Genomic DNA, 10,827 nt, shown 5'->3' with positions numbered 1-10,827 from the left:
GACCTAGGGATCGTCATTCTATGTGAAGTAAACCAGAAAGAGAAAGAATAATACCATATGGTATCACTCATATGTGGAATCTGAAAAAAGAAAAGAAGAGGACACTAATGAACTCATCTACAAGACAGAAACAGACTTGCAGACATAGTAAACAATCTTACGGTTACCTGGGGTGGGGGAGGGTAGGGAAGTGGGTGGGAAGGGATAAATTGGGAGTTCAAGATTTGCAAATATTATCTACTATATATAAAAATAGATTAAAAAACAAATTTCTTCTGTATAGCACAGGGAACTATATTCACTGTCTTATAATAACTTATTTATATCTTGTCATAAGCTTTAATGAAAAAGAATGTGTGTACATGCATGACTGGGACACTGTGCTGCGCACCAGAAACTGACACATTGTAACTGACTAGACTTCAGTAAAAGAAATTGTCTTTGGTTTTACAATGATCAGTGAAAATCATTAAAATTCTTCAATAGAACGAAGTATGCAAGGATTTTTATGTTCTTTTTTCGTTAAACGGTGAGCACAAAATAACTTACTGGAATGTACAGACAGGCCCTGGGTGAGCATGCCACTGATGGGGAAAGGGGTATTTTCATAGAACCAGCATTTCCCCATCCCATCTCCATCTGATGTCAATCAAAACATACCACTGGCCATTTAGTTTAGAAAAATGCAACACGCTTGTGCACGTACACCAGTTACTTTATGTACAATAAAGGAATGGGGAAAGGGAAAATGAAAGAACAGAGAAAACTCTACTGTAGCAGCCAGGATGTGGTGGAGCCAAACGAGGTTTTCTAACTGAGAACGTCTTCCTGGTCTGGAGGAGCAGGATTCTGGAGTCAAGGGGCAGGTTCCCTTTTCAGCAGACACCTCCTGTCTGCCGCTGGAACACATCCATCGTGTCTTCAGCCTCCATTTCCAGCTGTGCCGCTGTGTCTGTTTCACTGATTGGCTGCCCGTCAAATTGGAATCCAATCTGCCTCACTGACAGACCCTGTCTGTCGTCCACAACAGGCTTTCCTCAGTTTACTCAGTGGTGTGTTCCTCTTGATCCGAAACTGCACCGCAGAACCATCCTGCCCCACCGCCTTCAAACCAATACGATCGTTGCTCTCGGTCTGGACCCCTTCCTGGGGCTTTTGTTGGACGCTTCACAAAAGAGGTACCGGGTCCACGCAAGCAGTACCAGGAGCGGCGGAAGCAGCCCCTCCTCCATTAAAAAAATGTTTTGTTTTGAATGATTTCCAGAACGACATACTTTATTTCATGAACAATAAATAAGAGGAACTGGTAATACTTTCTGCTTTGAGTGTCATTTTCTTCTTATTTCAGGACTTTGTTTTCCTTTGACACAGTTCTCCGCAGGCACCAGTTCTATTTTGCACCCTACTCTTACCCCCCTTGGCATTGTATCTTAAGCGGAGCATTTGCTATGGTCTTAAATATGACTCAGAGACAAGACTTTTAATGGCTATGTAATATGCCGCCCAGCGGGTGGCCCAGGTTACCCCACAGCGCATACTCTGAAGTTGTTGCCAATGTTTTGCTGGCAAATATGTTCATATGCGGAAACATTTTAATAAGTAGGATTTTCTCTATGTTACTGTCCCAGAATCACTGAGTTAAGGAGCGTACATAGTTGGAGAAATCTGAGACTCTTTAATTCTTCAGTAACAGAAAGAAAGCTCTCTTTCGATGTTTTAGTTTAGCAGAGGAGCCAAAACCTCTACTATGGTGAAGCGGCCTATCTCACCCACATCTTATTAATACATGGAGTGGTTCCTGGCTTATTTCAGAACCACTAAGGTGACAACCATAAAGGAAACTTAAGAGTGAAAAAAAGCACCATCTCATACTTTATGTTCAACACAAAGTCCCCAGGAGAAAAAAAAGTCTGATTTATCTCCCCAGACCGATAAATTTGGCCTGTGAAGATATCGCCGGGAAGGCACGTGGCGTCGGGAGGGCGCAAAATCAGAGCGGGTGTATTGATAGGTCTGTAATGATATGGAATTTATTCTGGGGGTGAGATAAAGCTTAACGGCTCGTAAATAGCAAATTCATTATATTTTTAATACTCGGGTTATATTAACACCATATAACATCTTTATGGTACCATTAGTAGCATTTAAATCCTTGACTCGACTTGACAAACAAACATTTCCAAATCTTGGCCATGAAATGATTAGCCAGGTAAAATGTTTTAATAAATATCATTGAATTAGAACATGGTTGGGTCATAAACTGTCTTATAAATGTTTTATGTCATCTGTTACACTGCATTTTTAAGTGTTAACAAATTAATTTGTTTTAAAGGCCACATCAAGGTGAAAACACCTTGTTTTCACTGAGGCATTAGGCGGGGACAATACATCATGAAGCCATTTCTCATTCAGTCATATCCATGGCAGAAGAGATGTTAAGACGTAAAATGTGGCACGGTTTGTTAAATATTCATTTATAATTTGCATTCATTATTAAATTATGTGTTGGGCCAATCTGTAATCTTACAAATACATACAGTGTCATAAAGCTCTCAGAGTGCACAGTAAATATTGTATAATTCAGTGTTACTGTACGCTTTGACGAGAACGCACAGATGCTCATCAGTAACGCTACTTAATTATCTGGGGGGATCTGATCCGCATTGGTGTTGAGCTGGGTGACTCATTCCAGCCTTCAGTTCACTAAGAAGAATCCATCTGGGGACACCATCGCTTCATGCCCAACGGGGACCCAGCTGCTTACCTAGGGAAACAGCCACTGACTGCATAAAACCACGTCCTCACAGAGTGGTGACTCTGGGCTTATTTCTGGGGGGTCTCAACGACTTCACTTTTGGTTTGGAAGCTTGAGAGTTGAAATCCTCTAAGAGTCAGCCCTTCGAACAGACTTTCCCGGAATACAGTAAACCCCAGGCTAAGCACTTCCCATGCTCCGATAGCCACGTGTTTGATGAGGCCTTATCGCCCTGATATTCAATTTGCATTTGGTAAACTGAAAAAGGGCCTCGTCCCGAGCGAGCTGGAACTGGCGGAGTGGTGATTTGTGTTACAGTAGCCTGGTAGCCGCCCAATGAACCATGTAAAAACAGTTCATTAAAATGTTTATGTGCTTGGCTGGTTAATGCAAAGAAAGCTTCACTGCAGCCTCACAAACCTTGGTAACTCCGGGATGGAGCGCGATCAATGCCGCGCGGGACCTCAGGCACGTGCTTCGCCTCTCCGCGGGGAAAGGAGGACCAGGAAACCTCCCTTTCCTCCTCGTTTCTGTGACTACGTGCTGCAGGTTTTTGCAGCTTATCTGGACCTTTTTCCTTTTAGCTCCTTTTAAGGCAGATGAAATATTCCAACTTCATTTGTAGGCAATCTGTAGTCATTTTTGGCATCGGACCATGACGTGTTGTTTGTAACAACAGTGACTATGTGATGTTTCTGCACATCGGCATGCCGACACCCCTGTCTTTTGTTTGGAAGTTAAACTCTCATGGAATGTCAACTATACTAACCATCAAAAAATAATTAGTGTTGGTGGAGGCAGGGTGTGGCTCAGCGGTAGAGTGTGCACTTAGCATGCACGAGGTGATGGGTTCAATCCCCAGTACCTCCACTGAAAAGCAAAATAAATGAATCTAATTACCTCCCCCCAAAAAACAAACAAAAAATAACTGGCATTAAATTGGAAAACAGATATATTAATTTATTGACCAGCTAGTTTCTCCTTTTTACTGCAATATGGAGGTGCAAGGACATACTTTAAAATTTTATTCTTATTTATTTATTTTGGGGGGAGGTAGTTAGGTTTATTCATTTATTTTTAGAAGAGGTACCAGGGACTGAACCCTGGTGTGTGCTAATCACGTGCTCTACCACTGAGCTGTGCCCTCCCCCCGTGCAAGGACATACTTTAAGCCCATGAGGGTAGAACGAGGAGACTGCAACTGTCGTTTCCTCTACACTGACGTTAAAAAAGAAATACTCAAAAGCCACTGGGTCTGTAACAAGCAACGATTTTTTTAAAAGCCTCCTGGTGGGGGCGGTGTAGCTCTGTGGTAGTGCTCATGCTTAGCACGTACCAGGTCCTGGGTTCTCTCTCTAGGACCTCCATTAAAAAAAAAAAAAAATTAAAAAAAAAAAAGAACTTCCCTAAAACTAACAAAACACCTATTTTTAATAGAAAAGTGATCCACGCAGACATTTGCCGTTACAGGATACACACAATTAGACTTTCAGAGGGAAGACAGTGTTTCCAGTTCACCTACATAAAGCCTTCCAATCAAAACGGTTTATTCACTAGTTTGGTCTCCAAAACAAGCACGAGAAGAAAATGTGCTTCCAGGAGCAAAGCCAAAGACACGGAAACCATACGCCAGCCGTAGCACTAAGAACCACGTGGCCGCAGGCTCCCTCCTCTTCCCCTGCTGCGCACCGCCGTGGAACACAACAAGCCAACACGCGGCGGAAGAGAATGCGGTCCGCTGTTAACGCTCAAAAGGCGTCAATTAAAATAGATGCTCCTTGCGCACAGCAGACGGCCTCAGAATACACTTCACATTCTGTGTGTCGGTCAAGCCGCGGCGTCTGAAGAGTGTGCCTTGCTGTGCTGTGAACACCCAGACCTGCTGTGCAGGCGCGGACTGGACGGCTGCCCCCACCTGGCACTGGGAGCGACGTTTTTCTGACTCCCAGGACTGCTCCATCTTTGATTAGGGAGTTCTTTGGGGATTTGGTGCTATAGCAAATAGAGGTGAATTTGACTCCAACACACTGTATAGATGCAAAATTATTAGTGACCCCTAGAAGCCAACACTGAGCAAAATTACACATGGCAGTCACTCAACAAACATTTGCTGAATGAACGAATGAAGATTGAAGGAGTAGTCTTTTAAAATCTTTGAGATCCAGTGGCTGCGTCCTCTTATCTGAGAGTTTGAGGCCGGAGGGAGGGAAGCGGAGGGGAGAGTCCACGAAGTTAAATACAAGAAGCCAAATGTGTACCTGCTTTGGAGCCCCGGCCTGGTCTTCAGACGGACACGGGACGCCCCTTGACACGTCTCTCGGCACACTGCTGGGCGTCAGACAGTTCTCCTCCGTGCGGATTTTTAAAGTAGACTTTGGGTTGTTGAGCTGGGTCTGAAGCCACACCAGTTCAACAGCACTTCACTGAGAATCTCCTCTCAGCATCTGCAGTCGCACATTCCACCAGCCTGCATATGAGATTCGGGAAGAACGTGGGCAGGGGTGCGGCCCCGGCGTCAGCCTCCGGTTATGGATGGGACACTGACACCAGTGCTGCTGATGGACGTCAGTGGCCATACTTGGACTTGGACGGTTGTTTTGGCTTTAGATGAGACTCAAAGCAAGTTAAGAATCAATTTTCAAAATGAAAAAGGCTACAAAAAGGAATCTATGTCTGCACATGGACGACTGAACCATGATGCTGTGCCCAGAAACAGACGGATTGTAAACTGACTATACTTCAATTAGAAAAAAAAATAATCAATTGTCACCAAGGATGTTTGACTAGAACCTGTGTGTGCACGTGTGCGTGTGCAGCTACGGCCACGTGACGACGGGGCGAGGGGACAGCATGAGACTCAGAACCCGCTCTACCTAAGATCGCGGCTTTCGCTGCTGAGGCCGAAAAAAAGGGATCTCGGATAAGTTTAATTAAGCTTCCTCGTCTCTGGCAGCTGCAGAAAAGCCCAAGTGGGGTGGGGAGGGGAAGGCCTGAGAAGCCTGGGGTCTAGGGTTTCCCTGCGAGCGTAAATGACCCCCAGTCCTGCAGCTTCTCAACTTGATGTGTGTAATTGATCGCCAAACACGATCTCCAGGCTGCTAAGGAAAGGGATATACTGTTGATTAAAGTGATTTTTGTACGAAAGGGTCAGAGACATTAACAAGTTGAAAGAAAGCCTGAGCTCTGTTCTTATTCTTCTAACCTTTGTTCGGGTTTTTTCCCATAATTGACACCACATGTTTACCACGCCTGTTTCGGTCAGACTGGAGGCTGTACTGTGCGTGTCAGAAGCGCTCCGGGACGCGGGCGCTCTGAGAGCGCGGGGAGGCGGCCGCACGCGTTACTGCAGCGCGCGGGGAGAGAGAAAGATTTAAACAAACCCGTCCAGCGCGCCGTGTGTTAAACTGGCTGGCTCATGACGGCAGACTAAAGGAACAGCACCTCTGTGAGGGATTCAAGCGGACATGTAAATGATAATTACCGGGTAATTTTGTTTTGGTTATAATTTGTGGTGTTATTTTTACAACTGACATGAGACATAACGTATTTTCAGGGCTCTGCAAGAGCTAAGCAGCAAATGAAAGCTGTCAGAGAGTATTTGGAGGCGCAGTTACTGAAGAAGGCTGTGAGGTCGCCGAAACGCTGCCCAGGCTGCGCTTTTAGCCCACACGTCTGCAGAATACTTTCCTGAACACGTAACAGCTGAGGACACGTGCCGTCCAGCAAGCCCTCTGCCAAGGCTCTAACGAGCCTCTGATTTTCGTGAATGCAAAACGCACAAGGTGCCTTTCAGAATCTTGCAACATGTCCTGTCTTGCAGTGTAAACATCACCAGGCACTGGATGCTGGGGCGCTGGTCACCTCACCTCCTGATCTCTGGACCCGCCCCTCTCCTTTCCTCGCTTGGCATCTCTCCCCATCTCTCCAAGGACACTGCAGGGTCTTTAGCTCTTCGTCCTAAACTGGCAGCACTCAGATCTGCTGAATTTACTGACCTCTGTCCGAGCCATGAACTGAGACCGACAAGCAGACCACCCAAACTCCCTGCACTACCAGATGGCAGCCACACCCCGCCCTTCCAGCGCGGCGTAATTTCGTGGAATTGACCTCTCTGCTCACATGGCTCTGATTATTTGCTGACTTGTAATTTTAGTTATTTGCGTGCAAGTCTGCTCTTCCTCGCCCGACTGTAAGCCCCTGGACCACAGGAGCGACGCTTGGTGCTTTCTGTGTGTTGTTCCCCGAGCTTAGCCTGGTCCTCTGCACAGTGTGGAAACTCAGTGGAGACACGGGATGTCCTAAAGATAATTGTGAACGCCCAGATTGGCCACATCCCTGGCTGAATCTGCAGCTATTCAAAGTATGTTTCCAGTATCTTATTTCTAGAGATAGGAAATCAAGGAGGGGGGTAGATGTTTTAAAATTTCCGCAGTATCTTGTTTCCAGAGATTTGAAATCAAGATGTTCTATCTTCTTCCACGGAGCAGGAAACAGCTCTCGCGCCCTGCGGTGGCAGCACAAGGCTGGAGGAGTTATAATGATCCTTGGACTCGGAGCTACTGATAACACATTTTATTAACTGGCTGGAGAGCAGAGTAAGACTTGTGGGGGAGAGCAGCGTGTCCTGAGCAAGTCTAACTTCCCGGCACAGAAACTATACTTTTATTTGAGGAATGGCTTTACTGGGGGAAGTTCAACCAATCATTTAATTTCTTTTTTCCCTTAAATTATAAGAAAAGGATAGCTCACAACCTCAAGCGCTCAAATACACTTAGCACTGTAACAGCAGACCTACGTGCGCTGCGCTCCGTTTGCTTAATGGCGACTCGGGGGAAGCACACAAGACAATTGACCTTGTTTCTTTATGAACGTTTCTAACTTTTCCAGTTTTTCTTGACTGTATTTTTTTCCACCCATAGAGATTTAAAACAATAAAATCAGCCATCGAAAACAGGAAAAAAAAAAAAAAACCAGCTCTTTCCCACTATTATCTTCCAGAAAAAGAATCCTTTCATTCCTAATTACATTTTTCCTCCATTTCACTTCAGTCCTTGATATTAAATTTTAACTGAGATGAGGTATTTTTCAAATCACAAGCTCAAGCGTGCAGATCAGGTATTTCTAATATGTTATAAGAGTGAAAATTCAACAAGACTGAAGTTGGAAACACGTTTGTGTCTTTTTTTCCGTGCCTAACTCATGTCTATTCTCTATGAAATTGATGTCAAAAAAGTATTATATATTTTCAGCGGGAAATGGAAGGCTGCCCTCCACTATCCTTGTCAGGACGTCCTGTCCCTTTAATCATACTTTTCATTTCAGTACATTGAAATTTCCGTTACCAAGGACAACATCATAAATAAAAGTGTTTGTGAAATTTTACCTGCAGCTCCCCCAACTTTGTGCATTAAGCATGAGACCAGCAGAGAGGTGGTCAAATGTGAAAATTTATAATCATTTATTACGTACAGCTGAAGCTAGGAGGGAATAAAAGCGTGAAGGCATACATCTATACACGGAAGCCAAAAAGCTTAAATGAAAAGTAAAGTGAATTTCTGTGTCTTGTCATAAAGTAATGAGAAGCTAGAGCTTTTATTCATAGCGACCCAAGGTGCATGCACTCTCAATCTAGCTTCAGCAGTAAACGCTTCCCTGATGTATTGCCTGGGACTTACAAAGAAATATTTGTGCTCTGCATAATAGTATAGTTAGGAGAATTACTGCATGGTTGAGAAGGTTCTATAAAGCTTTATAGCCGGTGGTGTTACTGCGATTTAATCACAATGTAGCTAATGTAGTGCTTTAATATCACGGGGTACTTTTTTATTTACCATTTATTAGTAACTGACAGAGTCAATCATCTCCACATCATAAACAAATCATGGAAGGCTTCCACGGGAACCCGAGAATGCTGGAGCAGAGGCACGGCGGCAGCTTTACGCTGCCACGTTTCCTGTAATGAGCTAACCACCAGATTATTATTCAGATCTGTGAAATGCAAGTCTGTACCCTCGTTCTCAGCCCACCGGCCACAGGAAACTCGAGAGCATCTTGCGTCCTGAATACAGTTAGCACTGTGCGTCCTCTGTGCACAGAAATAAGCCACTGATTCAATTCGAGCAATGATAAGAAGTGATTTCTGAATGGTCTTAAAGTATTTAGCGAGAGACTTTTTCTGGCTGCTCTGTAAATATTTTCACAAACATTACCATAATATTAAGCTTATTTTTGTAATTGAAGTATAGCTGGTTTACACGATTGTGTTGGTTTCAGGTGTACAGCATAGTGATTCAGTATTTTTGTAGCTTACACTCCATTGTAGGTTATCACAAGACATAATGGGTGTAATTCCCTGTGCTGTAGAGTAGGTCCTTGTTGCTCATCTGTTTTACATACAGTACCTGGTTAGCTGAAACAGATGCTTTCTCGTTAGAATTTTCTATAAAAAGGTTTTTTTTTTGAAGGGGTTGGGTGTAGCTCAGTGGTAGAGCACACACTTAGCGTGCACAAGGTCCTGGGTTCAATCTCCAGCACCTCCGTTTAAAAATAAATAAATAAATAAATAAAAACATTAAAACCCTAATTACTTCCCCTCCCTCCCAAAAAAACCTAAAAAGGTTTGTTTTTTTTTACATTTGAAAACTGAAAGCAATTGCTCTTATACTTTCCATTTATTACATACACTCTTCTTTCGATAGGCAGGTGGAAAGATGGATGCAGACGGTCATCATTAGTGTTAAATAAATCAAGTCACATTAACTGGCTGATGCAAGGAGTATTAATCCAGACTAGTACACGAACGGTACTCAAGGTCCAGCTGAAGGGTCCACTCCTATATTCTGTTGCGGCGATTCTCACTTACAGTTCTGGAATTCTGCTTATGTTACAGCTATTTCTGTCATCATTGAGCAGCCTTTACCTCTTTTAGAGCAAGAGCAGTTGTCTTCACCTTCGAGCTCCTTCAGGCTTTGGGGGCAAGTCCTGCACCAGGAGCCAACCAACCAGTCACTGAAGCTCATTCCACTGCTTAAGGAAACCGCTGGATGCAGGGATGCGACAACATCAGGATTTTTAAACATTGGCAACTTCAAACATAAGCGCTAAGGCTATTTTAGGCATTATAAAACAGTGGTATATTGATCTCATTTTTTGATGAAATTAATTTCAAAATATCGCCCGTCTACCATTTAAATGCAGTCTAACTGTATTTTGTTTTTCTCCTTTGTGGTTAATTTTAATTCTTCATTCTGTGCATTCACGGCATACTCTTCAGCGACAAGCAACACTACCTCCCACGTTTTTTAGAAATGGGTACAAAAGGAACTCAAGAAAGTAGACGATGAGACACCGTCCGGGAGCCTAGGTGTCTGAGAATCGTGACAAACCCGAGGGGCCAGCCCTCCATCGAAACAGCACACTGTGAAGAGCACTGCCAGGTGGGGCCCGTGGGGCCGGACGCAGATGGGATCAGAAGGGGACAGCGAGGCGGGTGAGGAACGCGTCCCACCTGCCCGGGCTCGCTGTGTCTGAGGCACACCCTCTCCGCTCCGGAACGTGCAACATTCTATCCCAGGGTGAGCGAGCACAGAACTGAGCAGAACAGGACTGATAAAGTGTGCCCAGAGCCTGCCTGCTCGAGGTAATTTTTAACCATTTTCTAAATACATTTAGCTTCCTGTTACTCCAAGATGTAGAAATAAACTTAAATATTTATGTTAGTGATAACAGAAAATCACAAGTTAGTGCAAAAAAACAACCTTGGGAAGTTCTCTGTCTTACACCAGCTCTCAGGCATACCCTTCAGTTCATGTGAATATCTGTGGTCACCCCTATGTAAATAAAAAATTAACTTTTCAGTGTGTGTTTCATGTGAAGTGTCCATTTGTACCTCTTAAAATTAGAGACTAAGTTAATTTAGTTCACTTTAATACAAGTTTTGAAAGTACTCTGCCAGTTTCTTTTGCCAAGAGGATGTGTGTGCATGTGCACATGTGTATGTCTGTATGCACGTTATGTGTACAGGCATGTGGGTCAGTGTTTTAGAGGATGTTGTGAAGTAAAAGATAAATAAG

General features: G+C 44.0%; 1 pseudogene; it reads right to left on the bottom strand.

Moving 5' to 3' along the window:
* Positions 1 to 875: 875 nt before the first annotated feature.
* Positions 876 to 3,464, bottom strand: LOC116148615 (small ubiquitin-related modifier 3-like; annotated as a pseudogene).
* Between the last annotated feature and the right edge of the window lie 7,363 nt (positions 3,465 to 10,827).

The sequence above is a fragment of the Camelus dromedarius genome, chromosome 21 (genome assembly GCF_036321535.1).
Source record: "Camelus dromedarius isolate mCamDro1 chromosome 21, mCamDro1.pat, whole genome shotgun sequence".
Lineage (NCBI taxonomy): Eukaryota > Metazoa > Chordata > Mammalia > Artiodactyla > Camelidae > Camelus > Camelus dromedarius.
This window is presented reverse-complemented; position numbering and strand designations above follow the sequence as displayed.